Raw genomic sequence first — 14,818 nt, forward strand, 5'->3', positions numbered from 1 at the left:
ACTTGTCTTTTGTGGAATTGTGATTTAGCACAGGCAGGTTTCCAAAGCAGGTCAGGTTCTCCTGACCGCCCTGTTCTGCCACATGGGAAAGTAAGTCATATTGTAGATGGGGAAATTTAAGCCCTGAGTCGCCTGATGAGATGATGTTAAAGTCAGAGCAACTCCTTCTGGGCACGTGGTCCCCAGGGTCAAGATTTTTTGTAAATCATGGTGCTTGTTGAGAAGCACAAATGCTCCCTAGTCTGGATGGAGACAACTTTTCATCTGCAGATTATAGAAGAGGTGGGACCGGGAAATGGGATGGGAATGGAATGAAGATGCATGGGATGTCAGGAAAAAGTCCTAGGCAGCCAATTATGAATGGACATGCGGTCTCTAGCTCTATGACCACTTTTAATAAGTATGATGTCTTTATCTTTCAGAGCCAAGAGTATGGCTTGATATTGTAGGAGTCGATGCAGTTTGTTGAAAACTAATGAATGTGAAATAAAAGCAGGCAGATAACATTAAAGCGTAGTTTTCACAACCAAGTTTCTCCTACTTTTCTGGGCTACCGGCCATCCACAGGGCACAGCATTCCTTTAATCCATCTGCTTCCAGTCTGTGTGCTATTAAAAAAAAAATAAAAAGAATCAAATCATTGCACTGAAATCAGTGAAACAAATCATGCTACTCTTGATGAGAAAGCAATGAGGTGTTTTCTTGGCTTTTATTTAAGACTACAAAGTAAAAGTATTCAATCATGCCTGAAAAAATGCATAACCATTGTCACATAAAGATTAAAAGAAGGATTCTTTCAGCCCAGCATTAGACCTTCCACTAACTCTAAGTGCCTTGTCTAGGACATCTGCATACCACTGATTTGTGGATTGAGTGCATGGGAGTAGGAAAATATGTTTGTCATTGTCCCAGGTCATTTACCACTTATTTTTCAGCATGCTGAGCTGATTTTTTTTTTTTACTCTTCAGTCATTTCAAGCTTTAGTATTGTCCAACCAAATGAAATTTTATCTCAATAATTTAGATTAATGGAAGTCTCTTCAATGGAGACTAGTATAAATTGCATAACAAATGAGACCATTAAAAGACTCTCCTGGCAGCTTTATATAGAAACACAAGCATGTAATATAGTAGTAACATTAATAATATATTGTTTATCTGCCTTTCATCCCAAAGGGTTTCAAAGAGCATTACCAACTTTACAAATAATGTGTATATAAGCAATGTATGTATGCATTAACCTTGTAGGTATTTCCTAATATTATTAGCTCCCTCCTCCCTAATTTGGGCCTTACTCTCTTTATTGGTATTGCCTATACTTACATATCATATATCTTATGATAAATTCTCTTTCTATCATTTAAACACAATGAGCTCCCAAACTTTTTTGTTTTTGTACTTTCATCAAGAAAAATGTTGGAGCTTGCACACCTCACTATATGTAGTTATACATAAATAATTCCTCTATACTATGGGACTGATGTATTATGTGTATTATAAGAACATACCTAGAAATATATAAGTTTAAAATGTTGATGTAAAGATGAAATAGACACAATTCTTGAAAAGTGTTACTACTTCTGATGGCTTCACTAGCTAATCTTCATAGCTAATCTCTCAAGACATAATAAACACTTAGAGAAACTTTTAATGTTGATGATACTATATATAAATCTCTATTTCAAATAACATTCTTGATAATTTCTTCATCTTTTTAGCCAACTTAAGTTTTTCTATACTTTTAATTATGAATTTTTTTTTAAAAGTCCACAAAAGTAGAAAGAATAGTATAATGAAAGCCATGTTTTCATCACTCACCTTCAACAATTATGAACATTTTGGTCATTATTATTAGACCATCATGTGGTAATGTGGCGGATGAAGAGTTCATAGTAGAGGCAAGATCTCAACTTTACCATTTTTTTTTTTTTGTTCATTGCTCTTGAACTTTTAATATTACCTATAATTCATAATTTCATAGGAGGAATCTTTTAAGATACTGTTTTTAGTAGTCTGCTCAGGCTGCCGTAACAAAGTACAATAGACAGAAATTTATTTTCTTCCAATTCCGGAGGCCAGAAGTCTGAGATCAAGATGCCAACAGGGTTAATTCCTGGTGAGAGCTCTCCTCCTGGTTTGTAGATATCTGCCTCCTTGCTTGTGTGCTCACATGGCCTTCCCTTGGAGAGACAGAGAGTGCTTTTCTGCTGTCACCTTTTATAAAGGCACTAATCCCATTCCACCAAGGTCCCCACCCTCATGACCTCATCTAACCCTAACTGCCCTCTAAAGGCTCCATCTCCAATATCATCACATTGGGGGTTAGGGCTTTGATATATGAATTTTGGGGAACACAATTCTGTCTACAGCTCTAAGTGGTCTAACTTTTGATAGCAATGTAATGCTAGATAAATAATAGAAATGATAAATCCTCTTTACTGCACACTTAACTACAACATGTGTGATAGATTGAAAACGAATAAATGAGCAAAGAAATCACTGGCTGAGAACCCCCTCTTCCCTCAGATACCTGTTATCCTACATGTGCTATGAGAAATATGGCTTGAGTGAGGACACCAGTGTCAGTGAGTAAATGAAATACTAATATAGCTGATTTTTTCTTATGTTTAAGAGAAAAATATCTGTCACTAGAGGTTTTAGTACATCTTTCCATACTCTCTTGAGCATCACTCTTCTATGTAGACACATTTTAATGAGTTCATGAAGACCCACATTTTATTGGCTATCAAGACTTTTGGGCAGTATCTGTCTTGACCAGGTGAATCAAACACAGAATTAAAGTACTCTGGCTTTGTCTGATTCATAAAAAAAAATACAACTTTTATTCATCTGACAAGAAAAGACCATAGTGTTTGGCTTTCTGCCCATAGAGCTCAGCCACATAAAAGATCCACAATAAACCAGTCTGAGCACATTCAGCATCTAGCATGCATTGAATTTCATTCAACACTCATTCGAATGTTCAACAAACACTTATTGAGCATGTACTGTGCACCCTGCACTATTCTTGTCACTTGGGCAACATCAGTCAACTAAACATAGCACATATGTTTTAGTGAAGGGAGATAGAAAAAATATAGATTTGCAAAGTATGTAGAATGTTAGAAGAGGTAAGTGCTATGAAAAAAATAAAAAGAAAATCAAGGGGAGTGGGCATGTGTGGACGAGGGTGGGTTGCAATTCTAAATAAAGGAGTTAGGGTAGGCCTTATTGTGAGGTGAGATTTAAGCAAGTGTTTGAGAGTTGAGAAAGTTAGCTATGGGGCTATAATGTTCTGATCAGAGGGGACAGGATTGCAAAGGCTTAAGTCAGGAGTGTACATGGTATATTTGACCATTAGCTTGAGGGCCAAGGATATATGGAGGGGAGATTATAAGATTGTTAATAATTTGGCATTTAATCTGAATGAAATGGGGGGCAATGCAGATTTTGAAGAGAGGAAGGTGATATGACTTTGTTTTAAAAGGATCAGCCCAGCTGCCATATTAAAACTCGAGAGTAGTGGGCAAAGATGCATATAGGAAAGCAGGTGGGAGCTAGTGGTGGCTTGGGCCAGGTGAGGAGCCATGGTCATGTGAGACAGGGTTGGATTTTGGATATATTTTGCAGTAGAGCAAATGCTACTTTATGATAGATTAGATTAGAAAAAGGAATCAAGAATGACTTCAAGGGTTTTGGCTTGAGCCACTGGCGGGAGGGAGTTGATGTCAACTGAGATGAGAAGGCTGCAGGTGGAACCAATTTTGTGGGGAAGATCCAAAGTTTAGCTTTGGAAATGATGAGTTTGAGCTGCCCATCAGGTAACCAAGTGAAGATGTTGGCTAGGCTGTTAGATATGTGAGTCTGGAGTTCCAAGGAAAGACCTAAGCTGGAAGTAGGAATTTGGAAATAGTTGACATAGACCTTGCCCACTACATGCCAGGCACCGTGCTAGGTGCTAGAAATACACAGTGAACAAAATGGACTTCCATTCGGTTGGCGACCTTTTTGCTTTGCTGGCAGTTTCTTTTGTTGTGCAGAAGTTTTTTAGTTTGACAGAGTCTCGCTCATTTATTTTCACCTTTATTTCCCTTGCCTTTGGGGTCAAATTCATAAAATCCTCTCTAAGACCAGGGTCCATAAGTTTAGTACCTATGTTGTCTTTTATGTAATTTATTTTAGGCCTTATATTTAGGCCTTTGATCCACATGAGTTAGTTTTTGTATATGGGGAGAAACATTAGGCTAGTTTAATTCTTTTGCATGAGGCGTTTCAATTTTCCCAGCACCATTTATTGAAGAGGCTTTCTTTTCTCCATTGCATGTTTCTGGCTCCTTTGTCAAAAACTATTTGTCCTATACGTGTCGGTTTATTTCTGGGCTCTCAGTTCTTTTCCATCGGACTGTGTGTCTGTTTTCCTGCCAATATACTTTTATTGGCAAAGATATATGCACCCCTGTGTTCACTGCAGCATTATTCACTGTAGTGTCCAAAACATGGAAACAAAGTGTGTTTCGATAGATGACTGGATAAAGAAGATGCAGCGCCTATATGCAGTGGAACACTACTCGGCCATAAGAAAGGGTAAGACACTGCCGTTTGTGACAACATGGATGGATCTGGAGAATATCAGGCTAAGTGAAATAAGTCAGGCAGCAAACATTAAGAACCATATTATTTCACTCTCTGTGGGACAGAAAACTAAAAGCAACAAATGAACATACAAGAAAAACAAACAAAAACTCATAGACCCCGACAACAGTATGGTGGTTACCAGAGGGAAGGGGGGTGAGTGCGTAAGGGGATTAAATATATGGTGACAGAAGATTTGACTTTGGGTGGTAGGCACACAATGCACTATACAGATGATGTATCATAGGAATGTATATACTTGAAATCTATATAATTTTGTTAACTGATGTTATCCCAATAAATTTAATTACATTTTAAAAAGATGGATTTGAGATGTAGCACAAAGTTTCCCAAATTGAATTCTCTGAGCACAGCTCTGGGTAGGTTATTGAGTATTCTGAGGGGGGGGAAGTCCTACGGTAAAAAAATTTGAGAAATGTTGTATCTCACTCTTTGGATTCATAATGGATATTAATATTTTAAAGCCTCTGAAAAATCCTGCAGTAAAGGAATATGTTCAAATGTGTTTAATGCAGATTTTCTGAAATTTATTTGACCATTGTATTTTTCAGTCACTGTTTTAGAAATGCGTACTGTGCCCTGAAAGATATCAAATTTAGAAATGCCGAACCCGCATGATTGATAATGCAAGTACCTGATTATAATGCAATACGACAGGTGTTTCAGTTGAGATGTTCTCCAAGTTTTATGGGAAAACAAAAATGGCATGTTTTGCTGCCTGAAAAGGCAAGGGGAAGCTTTAATTCATATTTGTTGAGTCCCAGAACAGACTCATGCCTTACGAATGAGGTCAGAATACTGCCTTGATAATAATCAGTCCTGATTCACTGAGTTACTTTTCTATTTCTCTTTCAGCTGGAAAATTAAGATAGTGATATTCATCTACTCAGCAGAAGTATCATAGAAAGCAGTTATCTATTTTGCAAGTACTGTATTGGGTTAAATGCCATTCCATTCTTGGGGAATATGATTGTTAAAAGTTGTCTGTCAATTGTTTATTAACAGACACCCTTTACTTAGCCTTATTCCCCTGAATTCGTGTCTTTAATTAGTCCCCCAAATGAATGAGTTAGAGGTTAAGGGTGGAAGAATTCCTGGCAACTTAGGTTAATTTGATCAAAGAATGGTGTTAGCCTGAAAGATTTTAGAAAACTTTAAGTTTTGAAGCAGTTGGACTGTATGGAGTGCCTCCCAAGTGGGTTGTAATTAGTTTTGTCTCCTTGATATATTAACACGTGGTGTCAACACAGAGGGGACCTGTGCTTGCATTCTGTTATTGATGTCCTCATAAACACTCCCACCCATTAACTGGAGGGACTCTACAAGACTTTGATTAATTCTTTATTGCTAGATGATGCACTGATTTTTTTTGTGGTTTTATTTTTATGTATTATTTATTCCTTTTTACTAAAGTACAGTTGTCATACAATATTTTTTAAACAATGGTTTCCCAAGAAGTATGGCTTGGTTGCATTACATAACACAGTTTCCAATTGTAAGTGCTGAATGAAATGGGAGAAATGAGATGATGGAAAAACAGATTTGAGCAATTAATGATTACATTTTCACCAACAACCACCATCCTCTTATATTTTGGTTCCAAAGACTATTGTTTTTAATCTGTTTCATCTCCATTTTCTTTTCACCCAAATCTTGCTCCTTGTTTTTAGTGTTGAGAAATGCTGACAATCATGTCCAATAATATATAGATTTATCTCCCATCCCATCAGTTTAAAATCAGAGATACTAGCCCGGCCGGGCATGGGTCAGTGGTTGAGCGTCGACCTAGGATCCAGGCGATCAGGGTTCGATTCCCTGCCAGGGCACATGCCCAGGTCGTGGGCTCTATCAATGACTCTCTCATCATTGATGTTTCTATCTCTCTCTCTCCCTCTCCTTTCCTCTCTCTGAAATCAATAAAGATATATTTAAAATAAAAAAATAAAAAATCAAATCAAATCAAATCAGAGATACTAGATTGAACATCTTTCATTTATTCCCTTTCCCTTATTTTATATTGAAATGTCATTTTTAAAAGCATGCTTGTATATCTTCATTTTTATCTAATATAATATTACTTTGCCTGTTTCTTATACAATGCTTGGTTTGCCTTCCTTTATATTTTCTATAATTTTGGAACACTTCTAGTTTTCACACCTTTTGAATACATCTTGAAACTAGAAAATTTGAGAAACAATGTATAGACAATTGAATGGTAACTCCAAGAGCCAGTTTATTCTCTTAATATTATTCTGATTATATAATTTCTAAAGCAGTCTCAGGAGGAAAAGGTAAGATATCAGAGAAAGAGGATGTCATGAGATTTCATAATGGAAACTGGCAACTATCTTCAAGGGAAATTGATGCATGAATGAGTTTTTGGAAGAATGGTCCAACTATCTGGCCATTGGGAGTACCAAGAATTGATTTATCTAATAGTAATTCTTTCAAAGTAGCCCTGTAGACTTACTTTTGAGTTTACCAATAATTTTCTCTTGGTTTAATCACCTAACTCAAAATTTTATAATCAAGCTAATCACTACTACCATTTCCCATTTTCTTATTTCTCCTGTCAAGTGTTTCTTTTCTTGGTGAGTGGGACCAACATCCATTTGGCAGTCCAAGGCCACTGCTAGGAGTCATCCTTGATGCCTCACTAAGATTCACCTCCAATCCTAATGGAGAGAGTTACTGATTATGCTCTCTAAGTGTCTCTCTCACACACTTATTTCTTTGCTTTGTTGCCACACTGTCCTAGTCCAAGCCACAGCATTTCTTGTATGAACCTCTGCAGTAGCCCTCTATGGTCTCCCTCACGTTGCCACCTTCGATCGGCTCCCTATGCCACAGCAAGAATGGCTATCCGTACCAAAATGCTAATCTGAGGACATCTGCTCTCTCTTCTCCATTTAAAACACTCCAATGGCTTCCTATCAACTTTGGGTTAAGCAATTTTTTTTTGTTTAAAAAAATAAAATATATATATATATATATCTTTATTGATTTCAGAGAGAGGAAGGAAGAGGGAGAGAGAGAGATAGAAACATCAGTGATGAGAGGGTCATTGATCATCTGCCTGCTGCACGCCCCCGATCGAGCCTGCAACCTGGGCTTATTTTGAATTTGAGTATCTCCTGGATGCGCAACCGCTGAGCTACACCCGGCAGGGCAGGTTAAACAGTTTTTAACAAAGCCTCTCAGGGCTTGTACAGTGATGTGCCCACCTCCTGCTCTGACTTATCTCACCCCTCGCTATACCCTCTCCCTGATTTTCAGCCACACTGGCTTTCTTTCAGGTCCTCACACCCACCCTGTTTCCTCCTGGCCTTTGCACATGCTCTTATCTTTGTCTGTGACTTCTTTCTCCGTCTTTGCCACAATCCTATGTACCCTTTAGGTCCCAAGTTAATCACCAGATCTTCATTGCAGCTTCCTTGACCCCAGGCCAGGTCAGGTCTCCCTGTTACGTATTCTTACTCATCCCTCATTATAGTACTTCTATAAAATTGTGCTTATGAAATTGTGATTTTATAAGTATTTCTGTAATGACTTAATTCATATCCAGCTCTCCCACTAGACTGTAAGTGCCATGAATTTAAGGATCCTCTATATATCTATCATCATCTATCTTTAAAATATATATAATTAAAATTAATTTCAAATATAGAATTTCAAGTTAAAAATAAACTCAAAATTTAAAACATTAAAAACTGTGTATCAGTATTTTTAACACAGATCCTGGTACTAGTAAGTACTCAGTAAGTTTGGAGAGAATGAATTAAGTCCTGATTTCCTACCTGGTTTTAAAGCTTTTCTAGAATACTTAACTTCACTATGTCAAAGCAAGAGGCAATCTAGTTCTCTTTCATTTACTATTTTCTAAGAATTCTTACTCTAAGACCTAAAATCATTGGTTGAGTTTATCTCACCCTTCTTTTATCAGAATTTTCTCTGCGGTCTTTCTTTAACTCTATATTCTTGCAGTCTTTTTCTTATTCATACTTTCTAACTTAAACTCCCATAAAGGGCATGCCTTTGGTTCCATTGCTTTCTTTCTATAGTGTGCTTTTCTAGGAAAGAAAACCAAAGCTAGTGGCATCACACTTCCTGATTTTCAAGCAGAAATGTTTTAAGGAATTATTAAGATCATGTACATGAAAATGCTTTTAGGAAACACAGGAAACCACATTGTTAGCGCTGTTATTGTTAATCACCAAGTAAAAGCACTCTGAAGGTTGTATGTCAAAATTTTAGAAATTCAAAGTATGGGGATAGTCTCAGGAATAAAGAAGTCTCAGGGGTCTGCTATTCTTTTAATAAAGATACAGTAAATCAGCAAACCAGCCTATGCATGAGTGCATGTTTGTGTGTGCATGTTTGTGCACACAAGTGTTTGTGTGGACTGTTAACTGCACCTTGGTCACTGTCACAAGAATAAACCCTAAACACTCTCTTGGTTTAGGAAGAAGTAAATTGAGGCAGCTAAATGAGTCCACACAAAAGCAACCAACTTCAGGAAATATTGGAAAGTTTTCTGCACTTGATTCTCAGAGAATGAAGAAAAAAATTTTTTTTTCACATGCCAAAGTAAAATTTTCAAAAATTTAAAGACATGACCCATTCAAATATAGAATGAACAAGTATCAAAATTTATTAACTCATTACTAAGGGACTCAGTCAGGCAACAAAGCTTTAAAAAATACTTAAGGAACTGGAGTTTGCATAGTCCATTAGGGAGAGCACACACGGAAATGTGCTTGTGTGTGTGTGTGTGTGTGCATGCATGAGTGTGTATAAGTTAGAGACAAATTTGGTTACTATCCTACAGGGCAATACAACTGTAACCTTTGGGGCATCTCTTCTACTGAAGAGAAGTAATTTGCATTTTTACCAACACAAATCTACAAGTTAACACACAACTTCACAGTGTCTGGGCTCAAATCAATAGTATATAGATGTCAACAAACATACATTCTCTGAGAGAATTAAATAACCCCTCCTAAGCCAGAGGAGCAATGTTTCAGTATGGCATTGAAAGAGTTTGTGTTCATCCATTTGGCCTCGTTGCCAAATTGGGATATAGTTTCTTAACCCAACTGATTGCTTTAATTCAATTTCCCAGAGTAGGGGAACTGCATCAGCAAACCAGTACCTCTCGTGCACACAGACTCTTGATTAGTTCAGGGCTGCATCTGGAACATGAGCATGGCTGGGCTTTTGTCAGGCTGGGCTCCAGTCAACCCTGCATCGTGCAGGTACTGGAGATTGTTCCAGTCCAGCCTCATGTTAAAGGCCAGGAAACTGAGGCCTGGAGAGACAAAGTGATTTGCCTGGCATGCCCTTTTCTGCCTTCCCTTTTGAGGTCCAACTCCGTATTTATTTTCATTTTAATGCCCAAACCCTACCCACCTTGATAGAAGATGTCTTCCCTGCCATTGTGATCTCTCAGTATTTAATTCACATCTTTATTATAACATGTACGATATTGTTTATTGTTTGATACCCATTTGTTTATTTGCTCACCTCCCTGACTAGGTTCTGGGTTAGTCGAATGTATGAACGCTGTCATAAGCACCTTAGGAGGTTTGTGCTGAGCTCTGTGCCTGACATACACTAAGTGCTGGGTAATGTTTATTGACTTGAGTTGAAATTGCCTGAGAGCCAACAGATGTCTGGCAGATCTGGAAACAGGACTCACCTCTCCTGTAAGCTAGACAACTGCTTTTTCTACGACATCCAGTTCCTCTCAAAACTGTACCACTTTATTTTCATAAATGATAGCCTAGTATCATATATGGCATGTGTAACAAATGGTGTTTCAGGAGCTCAGGCACCTGGAGTCTTTCTTTCCTCAGACTTCCCTTTGGCTGTAGTATGCAGGCAAGTAGAAAAAAAAAGATGACAGGAAAGGCCCTTCCCTATTTATCCCTGCTGTAGAGTAAGAGGCCCCCTTGCCTGGCAAGTCTCACTGGTTCCGCTTGTACATGTGAGCGCCAGCTCTGGTTGCAGGGCTGACAGTCTTCATAGAAAACACCTGATATCTGGTATTTAGGCCAAGCTTCTCAGTGAAAGGTGGGTGGCTTTTCATTCTCTTCTAAAATTTCCAAATTTCATAACAATTTTTTATACTATCATAATCTGATAAACATCTAGATAATTTTTATTGAAAAATTTATAAAAACTGTTAAAGAAGAAAAAATGAAAAAATAAATCACCTATAATTTTATCATTCAAAGGTAACTACTTGACCCGAAATACCAATCACAAAGAACTTATGCGCCACTATGTTCATAGCAGTGCAATTTCCAATAGGTACGATCTGGAAACAGCACAAGTGCCCATGAGTAGATGAGTAGATAAAAAAGCTGTGGGACATTTACACCATGGAATACTATGCGGCTGTAAAGAAGAAGGATCTTTTATCCTTTGGCACAGCATGGAGGGAACTAGAAAGTATTATGCTAAGCAAAATAAGCCAGTCAGAGAAGGACAAGTACATGATCTCACTTATATGTGGAATATAATAAACAAAATAAAGAGACATAGAAGCATGGAACATACTGAGGGATCTCAGAGGGAAGGCAGGGAGGGGGGAGTGGGCAGGGAGAGATTAATCAAAGAACTTACATGTTTATAAGCATAACCCATGGACACAGACACTGGTCTGGGGAAGGCCTGGGGGTGGGTGGATGTGGGGTGGAGGGGATCAATGACGGTAAAAAGGGGACATCTGTAATATTTTCAACAATATTCACCCCCCCCCCAATAAAAACACACAAAGGTAACTACTTGTAACATTTGGTGTTCAGCCTTCCAGAGATTTTTCTGTGCATACATATCAGAATAGACATATATAACTTATTTAACCAACTTGTGATCATTATTGCCTACATTTTTATAATCTGTATTTTTTAGTTACCAATATAGTATGAATGTACTGCTCCACCAGTATATTTGTATATATAATTTGTAATAGCTATAATATCGTGCCATTGTCTTGATGATCTTAATTTATTTCACCATTTAAAAAATATTGTTGGCCACTTTGGTTGTTACTAATTTGTTGTATTTATAATCACAAAATAAATATTTGTTGAGACTAAATCTGGGCACACTTCTATTTAAAATGTTATTTATTATATGGAAGTATTTTTCTCTATTTATAGGTTTTAGCTTCCTTATTGATGGCAACTTTCTAAACCCCCCTCTGTTTTCAATTCTTTCTACCTCCATGTCTCACTTTTCCCCCCTGAGTGCCTTGAACCAGGAATGTGCCTTTGTCTACTTCCTTTCCCCGATTTTCTAGTCCTCTCCACTTGGGAAGAGATAACACCAAAATAAATAAGGAGAGAGAGTCTCTGGGCCACCATTGTTTCTCTCTCCTTTTGTATCTATTTCTTTAATATTCTCTTCACCTCCTTGCCTTTTCTTAAATTTCACTCAGGGCCACCCTTTCACATGGCTGGCCACCTGGAGAAGCAGCTGAGCAGAATGGTAACCATGGCCAGTGGACTTGCCGCAACAATGCCATTGGTCACCATCGCCAAGATGTTTTATCTCCATGACATCAACTGTGCTTCTTAAAGAAAAAAGAAAAAGGCTAAATAATCCAAACTTGTGTAAGAAAGAGCCATATGCTTTTAACTATTAATGAACCATTGAAAACGATTATTTCAACAATCTTTCTGGGAGTGAAATGTTTTCCATGTGTGGAACTGCCCAGTTCCTCTTGGTAGCGCCTGCCATCTGGAATAGTTGGTGTCTCTGGCTACATGACTTTTCTAATTCTTCCCTGACATCTCCAGAAACTGGTCATGTCCTGAAATGCTTGTGTGTTTTTTTAATTTTAATTAACAATGTGGCAACTGAGGGCACAGCTGGTTGGAGAGATGATGTGATGAAAGCTTGGCCCCGTCTGGACATCCTGGCGTCAGGCATGATTGCAAAGTTGCCCTCTTGCCTTCCTTTCTCTTTTGGTTCTTTGCCTTGCCTAAGGCCCCCTTCCTTACATCACGTATAGGAATGGCAACATCAGATTAACGCAGCTGTGAGAAATTATAACCGAGGGAATGGGGGGGAGCAGTCACACGTGGTTAATAGTTTCCTCATAAATATTTCAGGACACTACAAAACAGTGACCTCCCTTGCTTTCCCACTCTGCCGACCTTACTTGGAAGAAGAAGTGTTTGTGTGTGTGTGTGTGTGTGTGTGTGTGTGTGTGTGTGTGTGTGTGTGTGTGTGAGACAGGATGCAGTAATGGATTCTGACTTAGAGTCACCTGAAGCCCCACCACAGTAGGTGTAAACTCTCTCACATTCCAAAGTCAGGTGCTCTCTGGGTTCCTAAGTGTCCCCTGAAGTACTGACTTAGAGACCTTAGTTAACGGTCCTGATCTATAAGAGGGTTGGAGAGGCTACACAAGAAGCTGAAGATTGGGTCAAGGATGTTTTTGGTGGGAGAAATGCTCTGGGTCCCACTGCCACCACCATAGAGGAGGGATGGGGGTGTTTCTCTCTTTCCTGGTAAGCTGGGCTTCAAGAGACCACTGGAGCCCTGGATATGTGGCCCCTCGATCTGGGAAATGGTGTCTGACCCCCACTGACTTGAGGCTGGAGGACACAGTCCATACTGCAGAGTGAAAGGAGGCAGGAAGCTAAGCACTGGGACCGGCACAGTGAGAGAGAATGTGGAGGTGCCAGGCAGGGAAGCTGTGACACCCCTGTGCCGAGGGCCCGCTGCCGGGGAGTCCCATGGAAGTGCGTGCAGCCAAACTCCAGCAAAGCCCCACGTGGAAGAACATCTGCCCCAGCCAGCACCGCCGGCACAGACCAGCGTCAGTGAGGTGAGGCCTTCTGTCTTGACCGCTCCCTGTTCTCTTCCCTCCTGCGCCCAAAGCGGCCGGGGAAGCCGGGCGGGTGGAGGCCGGGGAAACCCTAAGTGAGGGCAAGGGCCAGTCAGCCCCCCTCACTGAGCTTCCTGCCTGGACCAGGCCGGGGCGGACAGAGGGCAGCTCGATGCTAAATGCAGCTTAGAGCTCTCGTGTCACCTTGGACTGGACACACTGCTCGCCACACTCTCACTGAGACCCGGGAGCGTCACACCGGCCCCTCGGTCGGAGGAGGTGCGTTCTCAGGGCGAGGTACATGATGGGGGTTGCTAGGGCCACCTGACGGAACCTCCCATGTAACCCTTCCAGAAATATCTAGCATCCCAGCCATTGTGAAGTCTTCCTTGTCTCTTACACTGAGGTTCCCCGTCTCCCAGAAGGAAACGCCGCACCCATGCCTCGTTTGTTTTTCAGGGAGAGCGTGACGCTACCTTTCTGAGGTCCCAGACTACCTCTCCAAGTGACTCCTGCCCATGGCAAGACCGGAGGTGTGCTCCCCTTGGGCCCTCGCCTTCATTAATTTCCAAGAAATAAAAACACAGTCTCTGCATCTCACTATCAGCTTTTCCCGGGCCAAATGCAGGAGAGTGTTGCCATGGCAACAGTGGCAGAATTTAGGACAGAGAGGATATTTTGGCCCAGCTCTATCTTTGACCAAAAGTTACGCCACGTGACTGTGACAGTGTCATGACGGCCCATTGGGGCAGTGGCTGTATGTCTCCCTCTCAAAGTGATAAGAATCTGGGTCAATCATTTCTCCCTCTCACATTCTTGGCTCTCACTGTTGACACCTTGCTTCATATCCAACTCCTCCATCAGGAAACAGTTTCCTCTGGATGTCCTGCGGCCGGCGCTGGAGGGAAGCACATATGCGTGGTCAGCTGAGCACCCTGTTGGCCCTCTGTCTGAGCTGTCGCTGAGTCTCCCCACCCCCTTCTCCTCCAACACACACTGAAGTAGCAGTCACAAACAGGACTTCCCATGCCAGTGACTGAGTCGGGGGTCATCTTCAAAGGATTTCTCAAAATTATTTTTAAAATTCATGCTAATGTTCTCTTATGGGACAGTTGGGGGAAGTGGACTGGATACTTGATGGAGTGAGAATGAATCGACGTGGAAAGGTGGCAATTGTGAACAGGTCTAGTAGTTACACTAAGATGTTAGTAGGATTAATCTCTGATTTATGGGAATATGGTGCTTTTATTTTTTTGCTTAATTTTTTATACTGCACTTATACTGCTTTTGTAATAATAAAAATGTGTTTTAAATTATAAAATA

This window comes from Miniopterus schreibersii (assembly GCF_964146895.1).
Source record: "Miniopterus schreibersii genome assembly, chromosome: 11".
In the NCBI taxonomy this organism is placed as follows: domain Eukaryota; kingdom Metazoa; phylum Chordata; class Mammalia; order Chiroptera; family Miniopteridae; genus Miniopterus; species Miniopterus schreibersii.